This window comes from Astyanax mexicanus, chromosome 15 (assembly GCF_023375975.1).
Source record: "Astyanax mexicanus isolate ESR-SI-001 chromosome 15, AstMex3_surface, whole genome shotgun sequence".
Taxonomy (NCBI): Eukaryota; Metazoa; Chordata; class Actinopteri; order Characiformes; family Acestrorhamphidae; genus Astyanax; species Astyanax mexicanus.
Window position 1 is genome coordinate 21,577,910 of NC_064422.1, and position 27,991 is coordinate 21,605,900.

General features: G+C 41.4%; 1 protein-coding gene across 1 annotated transcript in view; it reads left to right on the forward strand.

The window, feature by feature from the left end:
• Positions 1 to 672: 672 nt before the first annotated feature.
• The window catches only part of raraa (retinoic acid receptor, alpha a), a 165,167-nt gene continuing 137,848 nt past the window's right edge, over positions 673 to 27,991 (forward strand). The window contains exon 1 of the mRNA XM_007255152.4: positions 673 to 993. The gene's annotated coding sequence lies outside the window, so the exon portion shown is untranslated. The remainder of the gene's footprint in view (positions 994 to 27,991) is intronic.

Consider the following 27,991-nt stretch of genomic DNA (forward strand, 5'->3'; position numbering starts at 1 on the left):
ATAGATAGATAGATAGATAGATAGATAGATAGATAGATAGATAGGGGTAGACATGTTAAGGGATAGATAGATGGGTATATGGACAGACAGATATAAACAAACAGACTTATAGACAAATAGATGGATGGGTGGATGGATGGATGGAACAATATACCCAACAGGTCTCTCTCTGCTCTGTTTTTGACAGACAGATAGATAGATAGATAGATAGATAGATAGATAGATAGATAGATAGATAGATAGATAGATAGATAGATAGATGGTAGGCATGCATGTTAAGTGATATAGATTGATTAATGGATGGATGGGCTGAAAGATGTATACATACATTAAGATAGATAGATAGATAGATAGATAGATAGATAGATAGATAGATAGATAGATAGATAGATAGATCAGGTCACTTTCCTCTCTTTTGAACAGATGGATAGATGGACATAAAGACCCGTATATCCAGTTAGACAGACAAATAGACAGATAAAAATATATTAGCAGCCAAAGGAGATAAAGAGGAACAGAGATGAAAATAAACAGTTAATGGGTAGAGAGGAGAGAGAGTGATAAACGGGGCGTGTCTCTCTCCCTCTCTCTTTCGGTCTCTCTCTCTCTCTCTCTCTCTCTCTCTCTCTCTCTCTTTCTCTCTGTCTCTGTCTCTCTGTGGCTCGCTCGCTCGCTCGTGCTGGTTTTCACACACGCAGCACGTGACTCCAATGGCCGCCGCTGCCTGTGGCGGAGCTGGGTTAGGACTCGGAGTGTCTCGGCGCTCCTGAATAACAGCAGCAACAGCCTGCAGCGGCGGCACACAGTCCTGCAGAGTCCTGCAGAGTCCCGCACAGTCCTGCAGAGCCCGCCGCCCTCAGCCCCGCGGCTTTATCCCGCCTGTACCAGGGGGGTCGCCTGTTCCCGTGCCGTTCGTCCCGGTCCGCGCAGCGGAGCAGCTCACCGTTACATCACCGAGCAGCCGCCGGTAGGAGGAGGAGTCAACAGGTCCAGGTACGCTGCTGCTACTCCCGCCGCTCTCCGGAGCTCCTGCGCCGGACAAGAGCGAGCTCCGCTCGGCGGTGAAGTCGAGAACAGGGCTGGGTTTGAAAAGGACGAGCTTAAGTTTGCATCTTGTTCGAATTGTCCGTTCCACCTTAAATGGAGCCTCCGCTCCAGAATGTAACGGCTGCGCGATTAAGGTGGAACGAACATTTTAAATACGAGCAAACTTAACTCTGGCTAACTTAAACTTGAACTCTACGGAAACTTAATATATTAACAAATTCGGATTCATTTTCATTTAGAGTTATTAATTCAGATGTTAGTTAGCATTAGTTAGCTAGTTACAGTTCAGAGAACTCAGGAATTGACCGTTACCATTGCTTCAGCCGTTGGACCGTTGCTGTGGCAACCGTATCAATTCGTAAACTCCACTGCGCTGTTTACTTACTAACTAGCTAGTTTACTTGTTTTGTATAGGAGCTGGCTATATGTCTTTTATTTTGTATTGATAGCTAGCAAATAACTGAGCAAAGTATTTTTTTTTTATTCAATTTAATAGAAAAAAGAAATAGCTAAAATAATACTGTAAATTTTACGACTATTTTCCAGTTTGAGGAAGTTAATTATTCTATCCTGTAGTTAGTTACCAATCAAACTAACAACAGTTCACTAGTTTTTAGCTAAAAGTGATTCTCTCAAATTATGCATCTTTAACATGATTTAAGCCCTGTCCATACGAGATTCGTTTCTTAGGGGCTCCTGGGGTAATTTTCTCTGCTCTGTGATTTTATTCCCGTCCATAATGACCCTGTGTAATTTCTCAGACGTCCTTTGAGAAAATTACTGTCTCAATTACCTACTGTTTTTCGCTGAACTCTGTGGTCCTCTGGTCATTTTATTCACAGACATCTCTGAGTTTCGTCACCTCATGTTTAATAAAATAGTTATTTGTCCACTGCCACACACCATAATTACACTTTTTTGCACGTTTCCACGGAGATCCACGTAAACACAACAGCAAGTGGAAATGGAGGAGCTACTGAATGTGATGTTATGTGACCGAGAAAGCCAAAAAACTCAGTGGTCTTCCCTGTTTTTTCAATTGCAGTCTGGATGCAAGAGTTTTAATACTGAGTGGAAGTGTGACATATTTTTAACGCCCCCCCTGAGAAACTAATCCAATCCGGATAGGGCTTTATAAGACTTTTTGGTGCTAATTAAACACAAAAACTTTGCAATACTATACTGGATTGGTTAGCTACTGGATTAGTCTTCGGATTATATTTTATCTTGCAACTCGTAAGAAAAAAATGTTTGGAAAATATTACTGTTACTTCTGTAAAGTAATGACAATGGTTAAATTACATTTGTAAAACAAACAAAAAAAATACATCCAAAATGTGTAGAAATAACTGGCTACAAACATATCAAAATAATAAGTACTTAAGAAAAGAATTTGGTCTTAAATAAAAATTTATTTTTTAAAAGTCTTTTCATTAAAACAAAAAAGTCTAAAGCATTAAAGATTCTATCATTTGTACCTAAAAGTAGCAGCTGAGTAAAATTGGTTCTGATTAATTTGCTGTTCTTTAGTAAAAGTGTTAATCATTTGAAAACAATGTTATTCATCACAACTTTGACATAAATCTAACATGAATTCACACTGTTGTTGTCAAAAGAAACAACTGCTTTCCAGAAATCTTTGTTCATCATCATTTGAGGATTATAGTTCATGTAATTTTGTAGTTGTGGTCTTCGGTGTCAGACCTCCTGATGGCTGTTGGTTGTGGTTTTAAGGCAGTAATGCTCAAAGTCGGATTTGGAGTAAAGCTGCCTGGCATGTTGTAGTGTTGTTCTCTCTGTTTTAAACCCACCTCAGGTCTTCATTAGGTGTGTTCAGAGCAGGGGAGACTATAAAATGTGAGGGGCACTCCAGGACAAGGTTTAGAAACCATGGGTTTAATTTTTTTGTGCTAGCTGTCAGGTGGTTCATGTGAAAATTACATGTTACAGAGCTCATATTTCATGCATGGTCTTGTTATTATGTGCAGTTAGAATGTGATCTATTATCAGTGCAGTCATACGACACACATTTTAGATGCTTCACACTTTGTGTTCCGCTGTCGCACCACTGGTTTTGAGTGCTAAGAGGTGGGATTGCTTTTGTTTTGGTGTGATCCTGCTCTTCTGTAGAGCAGTTATTGACAAATTTTAATTTTATCATGTTCCTATTGGTTCTTATTGGAAGAAGGTTCAAATGTGTATCATTGAAAGGTGCAGACTAACCTCACAGCTGTGCATGTTAGGGCTGTGGTTAGTGGCTGCTGGCCTACTTTGGCCTTTGTGTGCGAAAATCAAAAGCATGTTCTTAGTGGGTTTGTACTTGACCTTGGCATTGTTTATGGACAGGGTATAACCTTCCCCTACTACCACATTCTACATCTGACCAATCCATACAGGTGGGCATTAGTGGTGAGTAGCAACACAATGTCACACTACTTAAAGACATTTTCAGCATGGTCTGAAATGGTCAAATTTTAAAAACAAACACGAAAAAGCGCGTACACTCATTTTTTTTAACATTTTATACTTAAACCTATTTGTCAGCCCATCAAAGACTTATTAAAGCAGTTATTAATTTGATTAAGTGTGGTGGATTAGAGCTGAACTAATAGAGAGAGAGAGATAGAGAGAGTTCACTGTGGTGCTTACTTGACTGTGTAAGAGTCATCTTTGAGATAAGTTGCTTTGGAAAAAAAACAGCAGATATAGGCTACAAAACAAAAGACTGGCCCTAAGTGGGTCCTGTGGTCTGAGGTTTGGCCTGCCAATAGTTGGGTAATTATCAGAATACGACTTCAGTCATCATTTAGATAAGAATGTGGTTGACGTAGAGTTGCAAACAGTGTAAATTGTTCATGGTGACCTTGTTCTTCTAAATAAGCATTTTTATTATCTCAACATATTTGAATGACCTTTTTAGGACATTTTATGCTTTACTTCAGGTAAATATGATGACAACAGGAGTAATATTAAGTGACGTAAATATGAATTGCTAAACATGCAGCAAGTGTCTTCAGTTCCTTGAAAAGTATGTCACTGGTGTCAAATGTTACATGAAATATGTTGCTTCTTTTCTACCTTCTCTGAATATTTTCTTTTTGGCTCTTAGCCCATCACAAATACTGCACTTTGGCCATCCAAAACTAAAAGGTTGTCCAGATGTTGTGTTTATGCATATTTGGTACAAAGCAATTCATGCTTTTTATTAGGACTGCAAGGACTAGTCAACGAAATTGAAACAGTGTTGATTTAACAATTAACAATTTGTGGACTTTGTGGAAATTTCCTTTTCGACTAATCTTTATTTTGTAACTAAAGTGCACTACACAAAGAGAGAAATGCAGTGGGGAATGCTTATGGGCTTGCTCACTTACTCAGTTCCTTCTCAGCATGGTCTGTAAAAGTGAAAGACACAACAGATTACATATTGCATAAAAGAAAAAAAAATAATCCTACGTTCAGCTGTTTCTATTGTTTTGAAGTGATAGAGAATATAGAAACATTAGCCATAACCACAGGAAGCAGAGATGGAAAGCATGGCAGAAATAAATGCTGATTAATCGAGATTAGTCGACTATCTAAATAATCATTAGTTGCAGTCCTAGTTCTCATCTGCACGAAGCTCAGAGTCTGTATCGCAGTGAATCATCAAAGCTTGTCTTCAGCATTCAGGACTAGACCACCGGTAAACTCTATAGGTCCTGGCTGTTCTCTGTCTTCTGTGGAATCTGTCTGCTGATAGCTCAGTCTGTTCCTCCAACATGCCGGTTTCAGTAGCACAAAAGCTTTTTTTTCCTCTTCTTTACTTCCTCCTCCGATGAGTAAGGCAGAATGGAAAAACCAAAAACGCGATAGTGACTCAATGTCTCCTGGCAACAATTATTTATTTCTTTTCAGCCGCTGAGTTTCTGACAGTTTATTTAACTTTTTTCTTCACGCAGCCTGTGGAGCAGATTGTTTTTGGTGGATGAAATGAAACGGGCACCAGGAGGATTGGGCAGGTCTGGAGACATTATAAGTAGAAACTGGGCATTGGTTGGAAAATGAATGCGATAGCTTGTAATTCTCAATGTAGCAGCTGTACTATGGAAAGTCCTGCCCTTCAATAACGAGTCAATCAGCTGTTGGTTAAAAAGTGTTGAACTTTTGATGCATGACTCTGAACTTTTTGGCCTCAACTCTGAGCACGGCTCACGCTGACTCGAATGGCTCAAATATTGATTAAGACGTTGTTTGAGACAGTTATATTAGGATTAACATTTTCTTAACTGTTCACCCAGGGGTTTTGGGAGTTGCTACAAAACATGGTAATATAATATTAAAAAAATAAGCAAAGTTATGTCACTGTAATACAGTTTATTCTAGCAATATACTATACTAAACTCGTCATCTGACAGTTAGAGTTAGCAAGGAATGGTTTTCTTCATATAAACACTCACATTCACATTTGAAAATAGGCAACATGCCAAAGGTCATGAGATAGCAGTAGGTAAACTGATCATAACTGAAGAGTTTTTGTCAGGAGACAGCTTGGGAATGTGCACACCTGTACACGTTGTGAGGTGTTATCTTGTAAGTAATGTTGAACACTGGCCACTTTGCCAGTAAGTTTGAGCAAGGCCTGATTTGAGCAAGGCCTGGTGGTAACATTACCACCCACAGTGGACAGTGCATTGGATGGTATTGATTGTGACTGGCGACATCTTTGTAGAATTGTCCATGCAAACAGACAATCAACCCTCATATCTCAAAGGTCAGTACAGTGTGTTGTTGACTTTTGGTATGTTAGTGTAGAACTTAATGAATATCCTAAAGATGTCAGTTTTTTCTGTAACATGAGTTTGGAAGTAGAGCAGTTGAGCTGATTCTTATGTCTCAAGTTCAGGCTCGTACTTAAACAAACTCATGCTAGGCAAATCTCACAGTTGCATGCAGCTTTGTCAAACGCCCCGCTGTTTTGTTCGCCTCAAGTCAATCACGACAGTATGTTCTAAAAACGGATGGCAGGGTTGACAAGTCAAGTCAACAAGCCACAGGAAGAAGCGACTACAGTGTATCAACTCATTTGCATCGAGTCTTTATCACAAGTGAGTGCTAGTGACAGTTTAAATGCATTTTAATTAAGCTTTATACAACAGTTAGTTCCGACCTCACAATCTTCATTGGTTAAAAAGTGTTCTAATATGTGTGCTGATAGTTGTGATAACAGCACAGCTTTCTCACACTAAATTTGTATCACTCCACAGAAACGTTGCCAAGTAACGGCATAAACAAACAAGACATTTTTGTATCATCGCCTCCACCAGCAGCAGCAGCATTAGCTTAGCACAGGCTAGCGCCCAGCCAGGGCATGCTTGCCCAAAGCCCGCTGCGCTGGCTCATCTTTTGTGGAAAAAAGAGAAAGAAAATCCATCAGTCACCTTGGCCCCAGTCTCATAGCTGAAATTGTAACCAACTAGGCTAGGCTTAGCTAAGCTAAGCTAAGCTAATATTAAGCTAAAGCTAACTACACTAACCTAACCACAGTCCAGCCGGCTAGCTAACCAACACCACCCAGCAAAACAGGCAGAAATTTCATTTAAAATTGCTTGCAAACATGCAGCTTTCACATTAAGGCAACTCCGCGGAGCAGGAGAGGAAAGTTTCAGCTTTATTTAATAGTCCAAATGTTTACTAACCCCCTTAATCCCCATTTTAAGTTAACGTATACACATTATACATTTTTTGAGGGTCTTTTATTTTCTTAATTCATTTTGGAAAATAAAAATGTTGTATAAAAGCAGTAGAACCCTCAATGTTGTGTGTTATTGCGATAACACACTCCTTCTCGTGTTCTATTGCTTAAAAAACTCTACAAGTCTTCATTCTGAGAGATAGGATCCTGGTTTTAACTACTTATTGAAGGATAGGTTTTCCTATAAGAGCTTTGGTAGGTCTTTCCTGCACAGACTGTTCAGAGTGAAGTGTTTTATAGAGGAGCTCAGTCTGCAGAAGCATGTAGAGTGTAGCGTATAGAAAAAAAGTCACTGCAGGGGATTTGGATGATGACAATGAGGGCATTGTTGTAGGGATGTGTGTAATGCTTCCTTACCATACAGATCCTGATTTAGTCAAACTGTTAGACCTGCATTTGAAACATGACCTAAACCGCCATACAAAGGTATGCGAACTGAGCGGTGTGGTTTCAGGCGGCACTCGTCATCTCTGTTATTGTTCATGTTCATGCTTTCTGCAGTCTCTATATGGCTCTAAACAGCTCTTGAGTTACCCACTGTATAGGTGAGCCTCCAGTCATACCATCCATATATGGACCACACTTCATCTCTTGAAGAAGAGTTAATAGAATTAATAGATGATATCATTTTTAACCCAAGCTGTTCACATTAGGACTCCCTCTCTAATACTAGTAAATTCCCCCAATACTAGAAGGGTGAAGACTAGGACATGCACCTGTGAAGGCTGCGACCATGTATTTTCCAAGCATTACTGGAAACAAACACCTGTGTTGACACGGCTCTCTCGGACTCCGGCTGCCACTCTGGGCCCAATAGATGATATAATTTGACTTATTTAAGATCACTAAGACTAAGTTCACTATCACTATCACAAGTTTTGCAGCAAACTTGCTAAAATGTCATGTTATGCTTTTCTACCTGAATTAGAAGGGTAAAATCAAGTTGCATATTAGAAAGCAGTGGTCAACTCTAGAAATTATTAAACACTTTTGATCTTCAAACACCTTTTCTGAAAGAACTTTTGAAGGTAGGCTTTTTCTAAGAATTTTCCCAATGTAGGTCCGGGTTCTGGAGAAAGGTGGTTCATTTAAAAAAATTTGGACACTAATTGGCTCTGCAAACATACTTTTCTAGAACATTATTTATCAACCCTTGTTGATCAATTTCTTTCTCTTCACCCAGCCACATCTGATTTAACTAATTAACTGTTGCAGGTGGATTGTAAAAGTAGGGAAAACATTAAAACGCAGGGCAGGGTGCCTCCATAACCGTGATCGTGAAAATCTGCTCTAGAAGCAAAGAAACTTTCTGAACGGATGTTGGCTTTTGAACCAGGCCACATTTCTGAATGGGGCAATCTGTTTTCCAAGCAGGAGGAGATTGCTTTTTGAAGTAGGACATATCTGTGCAATTTCTGGAATGTGATGACATCTAGCTTCTGTTTCCAAAAAGGTCCAATCAAAATTCTATATTTTTAATGAAGTAAAAGAAAATACTGTAGCTGGGTTGACTAAAGTTATGATTTGGTGGAAGTATGCCACATAACATGGTTCAGTTTTTACTTGACACTGGGTAAATAACAAAGTGCGCATTACTCAGGTGCAGTACATAACATAATAAGCCGTATGTCCATGCACATTGTTATATTTTGCATTGTAATACCAGTTGTTTCTATGCAGTTTGTAGGCTGTGGAAATGTTATCTAGGGGATACACAGTTGAAGGTCTGGTATATTAAAAATTAATTCATGTATTAATGAGTTTAGTAATGAGCTTTTAATATTCATAGGGTTTGTTACAGCAGCAGAACCGCAGCCTGACCTAGACTGTTCAGGAAAACAAGAAATTGAACAGTGTTTACCTTGACCGTGTATTCAGAGATTCAGCAGTGATTATCTTTCTGCAGGACTCTGCAGGAATATGCCATAAACAGTTTAATTTGGCTAGGAAACATTAGGGTCATGCCAGGTAGGTTTGAGAAGGTAGGGATTGGGAATTTATGTCTTAAGCCTTTCTTGAGAATTTAGAACGAAAAGTCATGTCTGAAAACCTTTTAAGGTTTACCTTATGAACCTTTTGAGTTAAGCCTTCCATAAGAACCTTCCTAAAGAGCCCTGCAAAGTAAGCTATCCCCAAGAATCTTGTAAGGAAAGACTTTCAAAATAACCTTGCAAAATAGGCCCAAAAGAACCTTGCAATGCTTGCTTTTCCTAAGAACCTTTTTAAAGTACCTTGTGAGGCAGAACTTTTAAGAACCTTGCGAGGTAGGTCTTCCTGAAGTACTTTGTGAGGTGAGACTCCCACAAAGTCCTTGCAAGGAAGGCCTTCCTTTAGAACCTAAGAACTTGCAAGACACTGAGAGATTATGGTTTGCGAGAGCATCACACTCTGAATAGTCTGGTGAGTCATCGTTAAAGGTTTGGGAAATGATAATCAGTGATTTTGCAATTTACTGTTCACTACAAGCTATAATGAGACAATCAGCAAGTCAGAGTCATTGTCATTCTGTTAAGCTTCAGCCGTGGCCCATGTCCCCCATTCTCCGAAATGAGGAGCGCTATGGCTGATGCAGCAGGACTACTGCCTAAAGAATAGTGATGTTATGGCGGTTTGGTTTGGCCATGGTAGCCTGTGATGCGTCCGCCAGCGCCTCTGGGGAGAGGAGGAGTGTGGGAAAGGACGTAAAAGAGCAGAGGGAAAGAGAGAGGCCGAGACTATGAATGAAAGGCAGGATTGGGAAGTTAAACCCCTGTGATACGTTTAGAGAAGAGCACTGAGAGCTCCCTGAATGCTGATGCTCTTTTACCATCTGGGATTCCACGCTAGGACTCTCGACTCTTGCACGGTCGAGAGATGAAATGGTTAAGGCTTTTCGTTTTATATCGCACCCTCTTTTTTGGCTTTCTTGTGTGCCTTTGATGGTATTAAAAAATCTTTACGTGTCAGACAGCACCGAGCCCAGAGAGAGAGAGAGGGAAGAAGAGAGAGATGAAGAATAGAGAGATGAGAGGGAGTGGGAACAATTAGGTCAGTGAGGTAGGATAACTCTGCTTGGTTTCAGTCTCTTAAAGGGGCCGCCTGCCCTTTTGTTCTGAAACTCTTTGGTGAAGTACTCAAGGCCACTTACTGTAAACGAGGTCTCAGCTGCCAGAGCGTCTCCAGGTTTGCAATTTATACATCTGTGTGTATGTGTGTGTGCACGTCCTTGGACGAGTGCCTACTAGAGAATTGCGAATGGATTTTCAATCATAGGTGTTTCCCACTCCACTGCTGAGATCTTTTACTCAGTCTGTGGGAAAATGTGGGCATGGATGTGAGTCAGATCTTTAGTTAATGGGGGTTGTGGAGAGGCAGCGGAGCAGAGACGACGTATTCCATAGTTGCTTTGTTGTATATGAATCTAGACAGGTGGGAACTGTTCATTTTGGGCCTGTGTGTCTTCAGCAAAACTTAAAGAAGTGTGTCCAGATAATTTGTACATCAAAGGTGGCCTTAAGGTTAGTGTACGTGGTGAGCAAGTATGTGTAAGACCTAAAAGAGTTGGAATGCACATAAAGGAAATATATACTGTTGCTGTGGAGGCAGAGATGTGCAGGGTCAGTTCTGCAGCTGGTCAGTATCCGTGGCTCTTTGGTCTGTGTTGTTTTATACACTTCACTGGTTCTTTGGCTTGGTCAATGGTGCTGTGGCTTGTTCAGTGGTACAATAATGGTCAGCATAGCTCTGGTCTGCTTAGTGGTTGTAGGGTCTGGTCATTGCTTCTCTGGTCCATTTAAAACGTTGAGTTGTATGGCTTTGTCAGTGGTTTTCTGGTCCGTCCAATGCTAAGGCGTGGATAGTGGTTTTCTGGTCCATTCAGAAGTAGTAGTTCTTTGGTTCTTCCAATACTTAGGCCTGGACAATGGTTCTTTGCTCCATTCCGATGTAGTATGGCTTTGTCAGTGGTTTTCTGGTTCGTACAGTATCCTGTTACTAACTCTCAATTGTTAGTAACAGAGTGTTTCTCTGGTCTATTAAGTACTGTTGTTTTAGCAGTAGTTCTATGGTCCACTTGCATTGTTAGTAGTTTGTAGAATTTTACAGAACAGTCAGTGGTACCAGTGGAACTTCAGTCTATTTAGTGGTATTATGACCTTGGCTTTGGAGTTGAGTGCACTCCAGTCCAGCCAGCTACTCTGGTTACCACTACTTGCACTTCTAGGCTTGAGCCGTCGAGGCAGGACAAAGACTGTCTAGTTTAAAGGTTGGGCGAATTTGCTTTGTGGTCCATTGCGAGGAGCGTCACAAGCGTACCGTAGAAGAACTGGAAGAATGGCTCAAACGTGATGAGTGTCTTTCACCCGCTTGTTCCCATGCGCTTGTTGGGATCTTTAATTCATGCTGACGTGGTTTTGTACTCTCATTACGCTACAGTGTCATTACACATATTAGAGCAGTGAGTCGGCAGCTATTAAAAGCACCTGATACGCTCTCCTGCTGTAATCGCCCTGTACCGTAACTGAGCTTCCTAACATTTTCAGTGAAAGAGGCTTTGTTGTGATCAGTCAAATGCCTTTCCTCCTACATGTTCTGTCTGTCTCTCTCTCTCTCTCTTTCTTTCCCTCTTTCTCTCTCTCTCTCTGTCTCTTCCTCTGGGCGTAGCGTTGGGATCAGTTTCTGGTGCTGAAGTGGATCCGGTTCTATCTCCTGCGTTCAGGCCTTTAGCCGTTCCAATCTGCTCAGCGTGCCAAGTAAAGCCGAGGGCACAAAGCCCAGCCTTCCTGCTGAGCTTTAGTCTCTCTTACTCTCTCCCTCACTCACTCTCTCTCCCTCCCTCTCTCCCTGCTGGCCGGCTCTAATATTATCCCTCAGGCCTGTGAGTTCTAGCCCTGGATTAATTGCAGCAGGCTCTGCCACCTCGGAAATCCGGCCTATATTTATATTCCCCAATAACGATCTGAGCTAAATGTATTTATTTTCCCCAGGCTGGTTTTATCTCGGGGGGGCAGTGTATGAATGTGTGTGTGTGTGTTTGTGTGTGTTTGTGTATCTGAGAGAGAGCGAGAGAGAGGTGGAGAGAATGAAGGTTGGAGGACTGGAGTTGTAAGTACAGGACCCCCCCACACACACTCACGCTTTAATGAATGGCCTCCATTGGGCTGTTACTTTTCCCTGCAGGACAGTACCATTACCTTTGACAGATGATACGTTCTTCCTTTGAAACGGTGATCTTAAGCACATTGTCATTGAAAATCGGATTCACACCCACTCCACATTCACCCCCCCCACAAACACTCTCTCGGTCTATTCCCATTACCATCCTCTACTTTGTTACACACCTCCCCTCTTCTTCTCCCTCCCTCCCTCCCTCTATATATTTCTCCCTCACTCGCCCAGCGGCATGCTGCTGATCTACCAGTATTTCAGTTGAATGCACAATCTACTGTCTGCTGCATGATAGTACTGCTACAGTCGTAACAATAAAGGCTCTACCTGACATGTTACAATTACAATATATTTTTTGGATGATATATTGTTCAAGAAATAATTGCGCTAAACAATATTATTGTGCTTTTAAGACAATTTTATGAAACTGATAATAAAAATATAGTAGCACAGTGATGCAGTTATATCCTTTTTGTCAGTCCTGACAGTGTCAGTCTGCCTGCTCTGGACTCTGAACTACTCAAAGACTCTACTTCCCAGCATGCACTCACACTGGACTTCCCAGACTCTGCTGATCACATGATGCTCTGGCGTTCCCATTCCCCAGGTTACTGATTGTTTCCACCTGGCCTATCCAGTATAAATACCCCTTGGTTTGCTCTGTTGCTCTAGTTACCTAGCTTTTCTACGACGCGTTTCCTTTGTTTATTGCCTTTTGTTACCGACTTGTTTTGTTTTAGACTCTCAATTTTGCTTTGCCCTCTTTTTCTGTATATTTGACTACTCTTTTGTCTTTGCGCCTTCTGTGCTGGATTTGACCCTGTGTATGACCCTGTTTTGTCTGACTACGCTCTGGTATGCTGTTTATATTTGCAGCCTTACTGTTACTGACCCTGCCTGTCCCTTACTACTCTTGTAAGTCTAGGCCCATTGTTAATAATCTGTGTGTTTGGAATCTGTGAGTGTCGGTGGCCTGCAAAAATTAAGTTGTAGAAGAGCTAGATAACTAAATTTAATACTCGGCAGGGTGCAGAGCCAAATTAGGGGTCTTTATACTGGATAGGCCAGGTGGAAGCAATCAGTAACTGGGGAAGTCTGGTGTGAGTGCATGCTGGGAATTGGAGTCTTTAAGTAGTTGAGAGTCCAGAGCAGGCAGGCTGACAGCATCAGGAGTATCAAAAAAGTTAAAATATCCTACATAAATAAAATAATTGTTGTCATAACGTCTCTTGGATCATAAAACTAAATGTTCAGAACAGATTACAGTTTTGATTCATGGTTCAGACCACCACTGTATGTTCGGATTGCATGTTCTCTCAGGTTAGTGTATCAGGTTAGTGTTCTGATACTGTACTGGACTGAGTGTACTCTCAGTGTGTGTTAGGTTTGTGGTGATAAATGTCTTTACTCTGCTTCCTTATTAAACTTACTTTACTTTTACAGTAGCTGAGTCTGGTGTGGTAAGAAATAACAGCCTGATTACATGTTTTCTATCGGTACACGCAGCAAAATTCAACAGAGTGGTTATGAAATCATGCACATGACAACTCTTTTGCAATGCCTGTTTTACAATAAATGCAACACAAATGGGTCACAAGCAAAATAAAAAAATATTATTACTTAACCTTAAGTGTATTATAAAACCTAACCTTTTTAACATTCCAGCAGACATACCAACAAAGCACACAACAAAGCACACATTGACATGAAATGATTTCAGTGGTCATGTTCTAGTCAGTAGTAGTACTATTTTAATCATAAACCTTGCTCAGCAGTGCTATTTTAATCATACACCTTGCTCAGCAGTGCCATTTTAATCATGAACCTTGCTCAACAGCACTATTTTAATCCTGAACCTTGCTCAGCAGTGCTATTTTAATCCTTAACATGATCAGCAGTGCTATTTTTACCATAAAAACCTTGCTCAGCAGTGCTATTCTAATTATAAGTTTACCTTAGTAGTGTCATTCTAATAAAAAGTGTTCTAGTTGAAATGTTCTGCCTTTCTGTTCTAGTCACATATTTACCTCAGTAGTGCCATTTTAATCATACATTTATTCTTGCAGTGTTACACAAGTCACATGTAAATAGTTAACGTGGAAGTTAGCTATCTAGCTATGTTAGCTCAGATTACAATACTGTCTTAGCTACAGCTCGTAGCTTCCAATTGGAAGCCAACTGTTTGTGAAGAGATGGTAAACTGATACATAGTAGAGTAGAGTGAAAAAAATCATTTAAACACAGCAGCACTCGGACAGACAATACTTTGTTTGGTATAAATTATTCAGCCTTATTTCGGTTTTTATTTCACAAATTGTCTTTGTATCCCTGGATTATACAAGTAAAATGAATGTGGGGGAGTCTGCAAGGAAAAGAAGTTTATTTAATGTCTAATGCTTCTTATGTACAAATCTTCAAGGTTCTTCACATGCAGAAAATTAGTTTTTCGAAGAACCTTCCCTTGAAAGTTCCTGTAGAGAATTGAAAGTGGATCCTTGGATGCCATTCCAAGAACCCATTTTGGCACTTTTGTTTCTTTTGCCTCCTTCGCTGTCCCTCCAAGCAGAACGGGACCTGCCACCTCTCCTATGTACCCCACTTTGCTCTTGCCCTTGAGGCGGGACTCTCCTTTTTTCTCTCAATTTGCTGCTAATTTGTAGGAAGTGCCCATTCAGTCTCTCTCTAGGGCTGCCTGAGTGCTTTCTGTGTTTTGTTTGTAGAGCCGTGGGCTCTGCGAGTGTGCAGTGTGGTCAGTGGCACCCCGCCTTGGTCAGCGATCCTTTGGTCCAATCAACTACCGTGGTCAGCACCACTGTCGCCTCTGTGGCTGGACAAAAACTGACCACTTGAAAGGTCAGATGGGCTTGTTTTTGCACTGGGGCCTAGCAGGATGAGATGTTCTAAATGTAGACTGGAGTTAGAAAGTACAATAAACAGTACGATATTGCTGGAGAGAATGGGAGAATGGGGTTTAACCCCATGTCAGAAGTGTTTATTGAACAAGGATTAGACCTATGGGCTTTACTGGTAAAGTCTTAAAGAACAAAGGCAAAAGACAACAATCTATGGTCGGCAGTGGATCAGATCCAGAGTACGACTTAAAGTCGAAGCATATGAACTTTTCTCTAGCTTGTATCTCAAGAATTCAGGTGTAATCACATGGATTTTGATGAGCAACATCTGTGAGGGAGCTCTGATGTGGTGGAACATGCTAGATGCTAGACTGTACCTTCACCTTTTAGCATTGTGGGGAGTGGAGGGAACCTCAGGTAGCGGGTGGATTGAGTCTTGTAGCAGTTTGGATCAGGAAACCTTTAGAAACCTATTTGCCTTTTTAATGCCTCTGATATTTCCTTCAGCTTATTTCTAGCACCTGTTTGGCATGCTAAGATATTTCCCTCAGCCTTCTTTAACAAAAAGTTTCAACCATTTCCAAGGACTGCCCAGCGACATCAAGTTTCACTAAAGGAACTACAGGAAAAGACTTCTAAAAGCATTCAAATTCATTCAAATTTCTCATTTACCCAAGCAGCACCGGAATCCCAAGGCTGGTGGACCATCAGCTGAGGCCCTGAACATGCCAACAGCCGTACAGCAACCGCAAAAAGCTGTTTGGCTACAGTCCAGTCAAGTCTCGCCACTAATGGTTCATATGGATTTTATTTGACTGTTATTTCTTCACACCACAAAACTCTTCTTTATGTCTTTTTTACACGAGGCTACGTACACTACACCAGCGACTGGATCCATTTCACATTCCAAAAGAAGCTGCGTAGGAGAGAAAGCAGCTGTTTAAAAGGAAAAAAAATACCTAAACAAACACAACGGCAACCCACGGAAACGTACCCCCGAAGTGCTCCCTCCCTCCTTCCCGCTCTCGCTGCGCAAGCTAGTGTGAGTGAAATTAGCCCGAGCAGTGACGGATGTGCCGGCGTAAATTAAACTAGCTCCCGCTTCTGCTAGGTGACAGCGCAGAGGTGATTAGGCTTCGTCCCCCAACGTTTCATAATTAATGGATCCGCACCTCCAGAACGCCTGCGCTTGAGCAGAGAGCCCGCACACTCCATTGACCAGGGCCATTACAGCAGGAGGGGGAGTGGAAAGGGACAGGGCTAAGTTAAAAAATGGCCTCATTTCCTCACCAGAAGCCGCATTTTCCTCGGGCCAAGCTAGGCGGAAGCCCCTCGCGTGTTGTTTGGAGCCTCGCGTGTGTGAAATGTGCTGACCGAGGTCCAGGGACGAAGCTTTTGTGTCGCGAAACAGAACCCCCCGTTCATATTTAAGCAGACGCCTTCTGCACGACACGCGAAAGCTGCACAGTGGCATCTCTGTGGGGGTCTCGAGCTGCTTCGGGCGAGGAGCTGCTGCTCTACTGCACTCTGACCTGCTGCCATTTCAGTGTACACTGTGCTACTGTATGGGGAGTACATGGGTCATGTTTCTGTGCCTTCTTTAACCCTTAGAACCTTTTGTCAGCTATGCGCACTGCTCTCTAAACAGCCTTTTACAGTTTTTCATGCTATGTTATATAACTTCTGCACATTTTTAAGTTCACTTTAAGGCTGTGAATCATCTTATAATGCAGGTGTTCTACTGAGTTCAGATCCTGTGCCTCAACAGAAATCATGATCCATTAGATCCATCTTACTGGCGCTTTCCAGAACCAGTCAACAACTTGAAAACCTGGATCAAAATCAAGTAGTGTGTATACATGACCTTACAAACACTGATGTTAACCGGGTTTCTCCACTTGGTTTAAATAGCTGCACTACTATCTCATGAGGTTCTTCACTGAATTTAGACTGTACCTCTATTTGTGTGCCTCAACAGAAATCATGATCCATTAGGTTCATTTAGTTGGCGCTCTCCAAAACCAGTCAACGACTTGAAAATCTAGATCAAAATGATGTAGTGTGAACATGATCTTACAAACTCTGATGTTAACAGGATTTCTCCACTTTAAATAGCTGCACTACAGTTAGTCTTCTCACAAGGTTCTTCCTTATTCTTAACAGATTTCAAATAAAGCATCTGAAAAAAAGTTGAAAAGAATTGAAGGATTGAACAGAGCTGTAGGTGATTTTAATTAAAAATGAATATTGAGAAGTTAAGATTACTCCATTGCATACACCATGTTCACATCCTCACTGGATGCAATGGACACATTTTCTGGACAGTGACAAAAGGCAACAATCCATGGTACAACTCAAAGTCCCAACGTATGACCTTTTCTCCAGCCTGTAACTCAAGAATCCAGATGTAACCACATAAATTTTGATGAGTGACATCTGTGAGGGAAGCTTTTCTTGCCAGCCAGTGCTGATTTTATAGAGCAGTTCCAAACACAGATGAAAGACTATAATTCAGAACATTTTGGACACAAAATAACTGAATTAGGCACATTTTAATTCAGGTCCACTTGGCATAAAAACAAGTGGACAACCTGTGCCATGCTGTGAACACAGTAAAACATGATAAAAGTGAGCTTCCTAGTAAACTCTACGAATTAAAAATGCGAATAAACCGCAACCTATAGTAACCAATAGTAGTGAGTGCCAGAGAACAAATTTGGACTCACTCTTGATGGGTTGTTAGAATGGCCTGTCCTCTCCCCCATCACTCAGCATAATGCTAGCCCATGCAAATATGTCTGAATATTGTTTTAAAAGTGTAGACCATTGCATTGCACCATGTTGTCCACATGTCCACCTTGCGTGGAATGCATTGCCTGAACTTGACAAAAAACAGGATTAGTTTTATATCCCTGTCCATCCCTTTCCATATGAGTTTTTGGGACACTAATATAGGACATATACTGTATCAACCTTCATATCAGGATCAGATCCCACTAGACACTTTGATGCCTGAGGCGAGAAAAGTTGGTCAGCCTCTCTATATAAAATTCATACAGTCCTTCTTTTCCCTTGCTTTACATTTGATAGCAGATACCGTTAAGTGTGCCCCCTCATTATAGATCAGAGAATACGGCCTCATCACCATGGATACTTCTCTCTAAGGTGCAGGCTGTTTTTAATGCTTATATGCGTGTCAGTGCCCGTCTTGCCCTTCCATTTTTAACCCAATTAATTAGAGCATCAAAAAAGAGCATGAAAAAGAGGCAGTCAAGGAAGAAAAAAAGCAGGAGGGAAAAAAAAATCCAGCGTGCCTGGTCGTACATTCCTTTGTAGAAGGTCCTGGCTAACCTGTGAACCAGGCGCCATGGCAATCAGTTATGTCTCGTATTAGGATGTTAAATTTGTTGCTGTCTGACAGTTTTATTTCGGTCTGAATGGGACAGCATATCATGCTTACTCCTAAACTCTCTTTTAATGCTCATCCTGTGACTTCGGCTTTGAATTTTATAACAGTAATTGCTTGTGAACAAAGGAGTCTGACAGAATCAAATACTGTTCAACCCCAAATGAGAAAAGGTTGGGAATGTATGGACAATTTTCCTATGATTTTTTTAATTGCAGACAAGATCAACCCAAGATATTTCATGTTTTCAGATGTTTTAGCTAGTCGGCTTAATTTCATTTTTTTAAATGTATTGTTTAAATGTATATGCAATTCCCAGTGTCTCTAATGACTTTGTCTCTAATAACTGTGTAGTTACACATTAACAATCCATATAATAACATTGTAATTACTGGTAAAGGACTCATTTGTACAGATTTATTACAGTTGTACAAGATGTTTAATTTCATGTTCACCAACATCAATTTGTGTGTGGAATAAGTTATAAGTTAATATGTATAAATGTATGTGTCTCCAACAGCTCCTTTCATGTACGTAATATAAGCATGGGGATTGTTTTTAAATACAAAAAAAAATCTATATTTATTAAAATTTCATCAAGGGAAGATGAAAAAAATATACTAAAAGCTCTAACTGACATGACTGAGTTACACATTAGTAATTATATAACTTGCAATTGTATTTGGTGTGTAACTATGTGTACTTCAGTACATCGTGATAATATGGCTTGTTAATGTGTAATTACACAGAAATTACATAGAAACTCTTATTATAAAGTGGAACCCAAGTCACTTCCAATTTTCTTTGAGAAACGTTGTTTTTAAACATTTCAATAACTTTCTAAGACACTTGTTACAAACTGGAGGTCTGATCATCTTTGCTCTATAAATACTTGTTTTTTAGAGAATACTGTTTTGTACCAAAGCTTTTTAAGTGTTGCAGACCTATAAAATGAAGTTGACCAGACAGAACATGAATATATTGGGTTCACACAGGTTCAGTGGGCATGCAATTTAAAGATAGTCAAAGTAAATGTGAGAAACACTGTGCATTTTTTTGATTTGCATTTTATTTCTATGCTGTCCTATCATTTTTGGGGTTGTACAACTTAAGGGGGTTCTTCAGGGGACAAAAATCAAAAACAGTGATTTGCGAAACTGCTTACACAAACACATTAAGAGAAGCATCTGTTTTCGGAAGCTTTGATCGGCCCTTTCCCAAGAGTCGGACTCTTCCCCCGAGAGAACGTGTCGCAGAGGCATTCCTCCCTCCCTCCTTCTCTCCATCGTTCATTTATTTCGCCTCCCTTTATTGTGTGTCTTACACACACCTTTCAAGAGTGCTTTCATCAAGGCCTTTGACATAATTCATGTTTTGAATTCCCATTAACTTCGTATCCTGACAGAGAGACTTATATGTTCAAATGGGGGAGCCATGGCAACTAGCGCCAGGTCTCAGAGATCGATGGTAACAAATTGCCTGTTAAAGAGTCTTTTACAATAGCTCTCTCGCAAAAAAAAAAAACGTAAGAAAGAAACCCAGTGGGACAGCACAGAAATGTGTCTATGAAATGTGTTGAATTGTTTTAGTCGGAGGTGCAGTGTTCTCGGCTAATTGCCATCGTAAACAAAACGTCACTAGCGTGAGAGTTACGAAAGTGGGCCTTGAATGGATCCCGTTGTGCGTCTTTGGAGCCCCAGCTGTTGTTGCAGCACGACTCCCTCGGCTGCAGCCCGTGCAAGGAGATTCCACCGCATCCTTCTCTGTAGCCGGGACGAGAGATGGTCGCCCTGCCCACTTGTTAAACCCACACCGTCTCCCTCCTGCCCATCTGGCCTCCGCGCCCAAACACAAACAGCCCCTCTGTGACTGTCCTCTGCACCCATTGTCCCCTCTAAGATCTGTCCGTCATCTTCTGGCAGATGCGCCTCATCTTCAGCTCTTCAGCCCTTCGTAATTGGCAGCATAAACCGTAACGAATTCTGGTACGTCTCCGCAGTTGTGCCCAGACAAACAGAGCTTTTTTGCGTGGCATTTTTGGAGATGAACGATTGGGTGAAATGGGTGGGTGGAGAGCGGACCCTCTGTGCCCAGAACATGTCTTCAGCCTACACAGTGACCCCACCCCCCCACCTCCCTTTTTGAGACTGGGCTCCGGTCTTGTCGTAACTATGCTCTTCCCAAGCTGGTACAAAAACACCCTCTGTTGCAAAACCCCTTTAGAAGCCAGAGGTTTTCTTATTGGGTCAATTTGGAATTTGGGAGTACGATAAACATACCTCATCAGTGCATACGACTTCCAGCCTTTTTTTTTCTTTTCTTGCCCGCTCCTTGTTTTGGCACATTGTATTGGCTGTGTGCTTTTAATGTAATTTTAACAGCCCTCTTAAAGACGTGTAAAGTACCAATTTTATGATTGTGATTGCCAGCGTCTGAAGCTCCTGATTTGATCCAGGCCGCGGTCGTTAAAAAAATCACCCCGCTTGACGTAACTCTTGAATGAGCGCTAAGACGAAGGATGCCAACTCGCCATGTTTTCTTTCCATTTGCGAATGGTACACTTCCAGCATTTGTACTCTTTTTTTTCCCTACAGAAACACACACATACACACCCTGCATTGTGAGCTGCCAGTGGTGGTAGGTCTTCATTAGCGAGTTTTAAAGAGTTAGAGTTTTAAATGCTATCATTTCTGAAGACCTTTCAGCAGGTTGCCAGGGCAATTAACTTCCAGAGAATAGCTAAGGTATGACAAATGTTACTTATCACCTCTTGGCCCTGAAAAGGTCAGTGAGTTGACCTTTGCTCCCAGTCCTGCCACTTTGCCTCCAGATCTAGAGGATTGGGAGAGATGAGGAATTAATGCTAGGGTCTGGAAGACCACTCTTAGAAGACATTGTAAACTTACAGTGTGTGATGTGTGTATTTGGGTAGAGAGTTTTGATGCTATTGTTGCTGTTAAATGATTGCTGCTGCTGCTTGAGAGTTGTATCAGATGTCATTAAAATCCCAGTTACAAAAGAGTGAAAAGGGCTTTTAATTAGAATCACTCTACCGAATGTTCAGATTCCTCAGCGTGCCACAAAAAAAACATGCAGCTTTTTACCACTACATTTTTACCACTACTGCATTAGCTAAAATTAAAGACTTATAGAGACAACAGAAAGCGACAGTAGATCTTATGTATGTGACTTAAAATTGATACAGAGAAAAGGCAGCTAGTCTTTTAGTAAACAAACAAATGATAAGGATGATTATCCTCAGTTAACATTGATATCCTAGCCCTGTACAGTTTGTATCTTTCAGCTGGAAGACAGTGAGTTTGTGAAGAGTTACTAAACTAAGTGATTCTAAACCTTAATCCAAAATCTGCTAAGTCCAGCTGCTGTGTCTGTTAGCATCACGGCTCCAACCTTGCCAGGCACGCTTGTTGGCATGGCGGCTAACCCTCTTCAATCCTGCTTAGTCCAGCTGACGTGTCTGTTAGCATTGATTCTTCAGCCCTGTCAAGCCAAGCTGTTGGCATCAAAGACTGTGTCAAAAACAAAGCAAGAACACTGCATACTGAAAGAAAAATTATCTGTTTTGTGACATAAAAAAGATGAACTGTGAACATTGTGATCTGTTACACCACTTGCACCCAGATTTTATATCTCATTTTTTTTATATTAGACAGTATTTGATTGCAGTAATATAAGCGTTCACAACCAAGACGTGACTTGTTGAAGTGCAGAGGGGGAAAAGTGTTTTTTTTTGTCTTTTGGACCCAAACACCTCATATCTTATCTTAATTTCCTTCAGGAACAGAGAGCTATGCAAATGCTCTTTCTTTCTTTTTGGGACTTATCTGTTGCATGTGGCTCTTTTGTCTGCACGTCGTGGTTCTCATGCTCGTGAGGCCAGGATCGGTGTTTTATTAAAAAAATCTCTGCAGAAATGCACGTCTGGCTTTGTTTGGCCTAACCTCTGACCCTCGAGTTCTGTGCAGTTTTGGTTTCTCACAGGGGAGATAAGTTTAGCTGGATGAAAGAAAGGGAACAGAAGAAGAGGAATGCCAAAAACAGTGTTTTCTTTTTTTCCTTCTGCTGACGTCTTGAGACATTTCACAACGTCGCGAGCTCCCTCTCGAAAAAGAACAGCCTTGTATCAGGCTGAAGCTTCCCCTGCGCTGTTGAGGTTTTCACATCCATCAGCGGGAAGTGGGTATGTGTGCACATGAATTCAGTGAAGCTTTGTGCGGTAGCGTTGACACAGCAGTGCTTGATCATAGATATGTGAAGATCAGACCAGTCGAAAAACGTAGGACAGAAAAACTGTTGGCCAGAGATCGCAATGCGAACGCGCTCTGTTGAAATATAGCAGAATGGACAACTTGACTTGCAGGTCAGGGAGTTATAGAAGGAATTTTGCTGATTGCCAAAGTTGTTCTGGAGACCAGTTAAGCTCCTTTGCAGGATGGAATAACTCCAATGATCCCTAAAATTAGATCTCTGAAATTGCAAGAGGGTTGCATTGCATTGCAACATAAGCACAGCTGTGGCTAGAAGCACAGGCCCAGTAGCCGTGTAGGCAGTTTTGAAACTTCGGACCCGAGTCTGGCTCAGAAATCGAGGGCACTTGGGTCTCTTGGCGACTCTTGCAGGTGGGAACGAGATGCCACCTCTACAGCCACAGTCTGTATCACTTTCCCTGAGCCTAAATTCTCTGGGTCTCTGTTTCAGCTCCACCCCTTTTCCTCACGATCCTGATTGAGCTATTTCGCGTAGCTAAGCTTCCCTAACGCATCCTGTCACATATAAAAGAACCCTTCCAGTGTGGGGCTTGACAAATCTGCTTTCTTTCTTATGTCCACTCGCCACCAATGGTGTGGGGATTAGCTTCTAATTTCAGTGTCGCTATCTTTTCAGGCTGCTGCTAAGAATTGCTAAGGTTCAGAGTGACACTAAGTGTGAAGTGTGGAAGAGGTTTTGTGGAGAGTGGGCCATTGTTTGGGAAGGGTTTTCTGTTAAAAGGAGCTTGTCTGGCCTGAGGGCATTGTCAGGAGGGAAATTAGCATAAATAACATTGTGAAATTGCTCTCGTCGTCTGCTTCTAACTGTGTTTCTGAAAGTTTTTGGTTGAAACTGAAACCAAGCAAAATGATACATTTGATCGAAGGCTGAATAGAGGATACAAAACCATGTTTTTTTTTCACAGGTTGTCATTAAATTTGCCACTTTTTTCACCCTTAAATGCATTTTATAGCTTACATGTATTGTTGCATTGATTTTCAAAGAAAAACTATAATTTTAAAATGTAAGCTTATTTATTAAACACTTGACATTTTATGATCTCTGCAGATATACCAACAAAGTGCAATGCATTTATTTATTTATTTCAGCAGTGCTATTCTAATCATGATTTACTGTATTTCAACTGTGTTGTTCTGATCACACATTTTTCTACCTCTATATGTCATGCAATTTTAATCATAAGTGTACCTCAGTAGTGCTAACCTAATCATAAATTTACTTCAAAAGTGCGATTCTGGTCATACGCTTACCATTGCTTACGCATTGCTGTTTAAGTTACATTTGAGTGGTAAAAAAAACAAATGCTAAGGCTAAGTTGGCTTTGCCAGGTTTGGTCTTTACAGCTTATTTCTTTAAGCCAGTGTGTGAAGAGGTTTTAAAAAATGAATGCTACTGTTAACAAGTGATGCTTTTTTAAATGTATTTAAATTAATTTGTGCAAGAAGAGTGAAAAAGATTAACTTAAACTTGCAGTTTTTCGGCTGTTGTCTCTCCTTCAGCAGAATAAGAGGAGCATAGTGGAGCTTTGGTCTGATGCCATTGCTGAAAATGTCAACGTTAGCAGAAACACTGCAGTATGACTTAACTTAAATAAATGAGTCATTGTTCAATACAAATTGTTCTGTTTCTTTTCCAAATACTCACTAGTCAAGTGCATCACTAGTGTATACATACAGTATATATACTGCAGTACCATGCAGTGGTTTATAAAATATTAAAAGAATAAAAATTGTGCCCTTTGATAGAGTCTGTTTCCCGCTCTCTCACTTTTACCCCGACATCTATTTCTCTTTTTATGAACTGGCGCTCCAGACTAGCTCTGCTCTGCTGTGCCGCTCCTCACGACTTTTCAGACTTGCATGTCAGCAGCTAAGTTTGGCGAAACACAGCGAGAGCAGCACTTTCCTCCGGCATCGCTGCTGCAGCCTCCGCTCTGATCTCGGTCACAAACGCCAAGGCACTCCTCAAGGCACTGCTGGGGCTGCTGGACTCTTCGTTAGTGTGACATCAGAACCCTCTCAACACAATGGGCCCACCTGATGCTTGGCTTATGCAGCAGATTTCATTTGTCTGTCTCTCTCCCTCATTGGTTGCTGGCCCTGCTGTTTCCATACCAGTCAGCGTCTCTTTCCCCTCACCCTGGCTTGGTTTCGGAGTCGAGGCAGCAGCTGTTATTGAGGAGGTGCAGGACGATAATCCAGGTCCTTGGTTCCTCCAGATGTTCCTAATTTAGGTTGAATGTTCTATTTCTGTGTCTAAATGATGTGTTCACCAAACAAATATGGTTTGTAAAATCAACATTTTAAAATAAATGAAATTTAATTGTGTTACACTGTGTTTAGCTTGGAAACACCAAATTGCATTGACCTGTGGGATATGCATGTTTGTGCCTCCTGCATTGAATGAGTCACTTGTGTGTTTGCATGGACAATTCTAGCCAGTTTCTGCCGGTCTCGATCATTACCACCCACTACACTGTCCACTGTGGGTGGTAATTCCTTCTATGACGTATGCCTCTTAAAAATATAACACTCTATCCCACTATCAAGCCTCTCACAAAAACTCTCTTAAAGTATATATACAGCTCTGAAAAATAATTTAGAGACCACTTCAGTTTCTGAATTGGTTTCTCTGATTTTGCTATTTATTTATTTGTCATTTAGAGCATTTATTTGCAGAAAACGAGAAATGGCTGAAATAACAAAAAAGACGCAGAGCTTTCAGACCTCAAATAACGCAAAGAAAACAAGTTCATATTCATAAAGTTTAAAAAGTTCAGAAATCAATATTTGGTGGAATAATCCCGGTTTTGAATCAAAGTTTTCATGGCATGTTTTGGCATGTTCTCCTCCACCAGTCTTACACACTGCTTTTGGATAACTTTATGCCACTCCTGGCGCAAACATTCAAGCAGTTCAGCTTGGTTTGATTTCAGGGCTTGTGATCATCCATCTTTTTTTTTAAGTTATATTCCAGAGGTTTTCAGTTTGATAAATTTGATAAGCGGTCTCTTATTATCTTCCAGAGCTGTATAATAATAATAGAGGATGTTTGAATTTGAGATGTTTATCTATTCTGACTTAGCCGTGACCGTCAGCAATGAGCTTCCTCTAGCAACACGTTGGGCGCTGTGGAATGTTTTGCAATGCTTCTGGACAGGTGGCTGGGGGGTGCTAATTGATTAATGAGCACCATGATATATGACGAGCCCCTTCACCCCCTTTCACCCCCTTCAGGCATCTCTTAAAGCAACAGCATCCTGCTAAATCATCTCCTACCAGCTTGGTAAAGAAAAAAACCCAGACAATTACCAGGATTAGCATGAGAATGGTCAGGGGGAGAGGAGGGGGATTTAAGGCATCATAGGCCCTCGATGCTTATTGTGGAGCTTTTGTGGGGCTTTTGAGGACATGGCATCTGATTGGAGATACTGTGGCTGCCAAGCGGCTTGTAAACCCCTGCGTTTGATTTATGAAGGACTGGCACTGGCATGTTTTGTGCGTTGCGCGGATGGATTGACGCGGCGATGCCTCCAGACTGGTTGTCGCATTACCCGGCTGCTTAGAAAAAGATACGTAAGGCCTACCTTGCCTAATTGGATCTGTGTTACGGAATGATCATCAACAGTTACAGTTACAGTGTCTATGCAGTTACAGTTGCAGGGCCTTTCAGAAGCTGAACAAGTCTGAGCGAGTCTTCTTCCTGGCTGCTGGCAAAAAACGAGCTCCTATCTGTCTGTGTTGGAAGGTCAGTTTACAGTATCATGTGTCTTTTGCCCTGAAGCCAAGAGCTCAAATATGTCTTGCGTCTTATTCAATGGCGAAATATGCAGTATGTTCTACATTCTGACAAAGCTGTCAAGAAATATTAATCGTTTCCACCCCCTCTTCGGTTCTGGCATTTTGGACTTTCCCGCAGGGTGCCTCCATTTCAGGTCCTCCCCACCCAACCTCTCGACATTCGTCACTGTGGCAGTTTCAAAGAACGAATGGCTGGTCTTGTCTAAGTCCCCTGCTTTGGACTCGGCGTGACTCAGCAGCTTTCCAGGACCCATGCAAGTCCTTTTGGGGAAAAATGGGTGGAGTGTATTGAGTGCCAGCAGCCAATAGGTTTTGCACTAACTTGTCAGGTGGGACTTAATGCCCAGCTGCAGTATCACTTGGTGTCCGCCTGTCACAGGTTTGTGACTTTGCCTGGCAGAGTTGTCATATTCAGATGACCTCTTGGTGTGTGGGGGGAAAAAACACTGTCCTACACACACCCACGCTTATTTATACTTTCATATTTTGCTCTGGAGCCCGATGGGAGCTGTAGAGAGTCTGTCGTAAGTTGTTAAGGTAATGCCGGTCGAAACGAGTTGTTGCTGAGTTCTGCTGTCCTGGCGTCCTGTCAAGGGCTTGTAGAATATATGCGGGCCGCAGGAGGTGAGCCGTGGCTTGAGGCCTGGAGTTTGCCTCAGGGTTACTGTGCGAGTCTCGTTCTCCTGCTGGGGAGGTAAGCAGAGCCAACTGTATCAGGCACAGTTCCCAAGTATCAATACACATCTGTAGCCATACCAGGGGATGAGATCAGGGTCTGTTGCAGGGGTATTTTTTCGGGTTGCGTGTGAGTGTGTTGAGGTTACACAACATCCCTGGAGTCGAGGTTACAAATTATCAAAGGATCTCCAGTTTTTTAACAAGTTTATAAGAAACTGGTTACAAACCATGTTGTGCAGAAAAACACTACAATGGATAAACACACTTAAACAAACTGTAGGAATTTCAGGGTGTACAGAATATTGTCAAGGATTACTTTGGTAGGCCTTTGTCAAGCACTGCAATATGAAGTTACAGTGCATTCACAAATGGCACTTAAAACTTTACTCTGCAAACCAGAAGCCTTGTGTTAAAGGTCTCATTCCATCGTTTTTTCATTCGTTTTAAAACATCTAGTTGTGGTCTCTAGTATTAATGAATGCCATGTGAGATGTTTTTTTGTGAAAAAAGTGTCTAGGTGTTTCTATTTAGCCCTATTTTAGATCACTGAATTAGAGGTCTCTGACGAAAGACAGTAGTTGGCACTGGTACTATTACATGTCCAACACCACAGCACCATTTAAAGGAGAACATTAAACACGAAAAGGAGTACTAACCTTTGTTGAATAGCCCACCTCTGCTCTCCCACAGCTTTCCGAGATCCAGTAATTTTGCTTTTTGTTTTTTGTCCAACACTCTTTACAACAAGCGCTTCAGGGCATCCACTTGCCCCTGCAGATAAATCCAGAGTAGCTCCACACCTGATTGCTAGAATCCGGAGAGCCATGGCATTTAAAATGAGGTATAAACAACTTTAAAAGTGCACAAGAAGCTTATTAAAAACCTGTTTACAACCCGTAGCATAACCTACTCTCTGGGCGCCACCAAGATGGCTACAGGTTGCGCTACAGGTTGTAGACAGTGGTTTTAAATAAGCTTCTTGTGCACTTTTCAAGGTATTAATGCCTTGTTTTTAAATGTCAGTGCTCTCCGGATTCTA